This window comes from Chiloscyllium plagiosum, chromosome 20, assembly GCF_004010195.1.
Source record: "Chiloscyllium plagiosum isolate BGI_BamShark_2017 chromosome 20, ASM401019v2, whole genome shotgun sequence".
Lineage (NCBI taxonomy): Eukaryota > Metazoa > Chordata > Chondrichthyes > Orectolobiformes > Hemiscylliidae > Chiloscyllium > Chiloscyllium plagiosum.
Genome location: NC_057729.1, coordinates 2156068 through 2156745, shown reverse-complemented (window position 1 = coordinate 2156745; position 678 = coordinate 2156068).

Genomic DNA, 678 nt, shown 5'->3' with positions numbered 1-678 from the left:
GAGATAACATGATTTGTTTTCACAGCAGTTTTAATTTAACCAATCAGTTTGAATTATGCCCCAAGATATTAAAAGCCAAAAGAATTTGAATTTTACTGTGTTTGGCAACATCAAAACAATGAGACGATTCAATGTTTGGGGTATAAAAAGCCAGCATTTTGGACAGTTAGACAGAGAACGAGCACCTTCAGCCATTGCAAGACTACCATTCAAAAACACTGTCTGTTAAAGGTACCTTTTTCAGATGAAACATCTTTGCAGCAGAAGTATTTGGAAAGGCAAGGACTAATTCGGGATAGTTAACATGGCTTTGTGCGTGGGAAATCATGTCTCACAAACTTGATTGAGTTTTTTGAAGAAGTAACAAAGAAGATTGATGAGAGCAGAGCAGTAGATGTGATCTATATGGACTTCAGTAAGGCGTTCTACAAGGTTCCCCATGGGAGACTGATTAGCAAGGTTAGATCTCATGGAATACAGGGAGAACTAGCCATTTGGAGACAGAACTGGCTCAAAGGTACAAGACAGAGGGTGATGGTGGAGGGTTGTTTTTCAGACTGGAGGCTGTGATCAGTGGAGTGCCACAAGGATCGGTGCTGGGCCCTCTACTTTTTGTCATTTACATAAATGATTTGGGTGCGAGCATAAGAGGTACAGTTAGTAAGTTTGCAGATGACA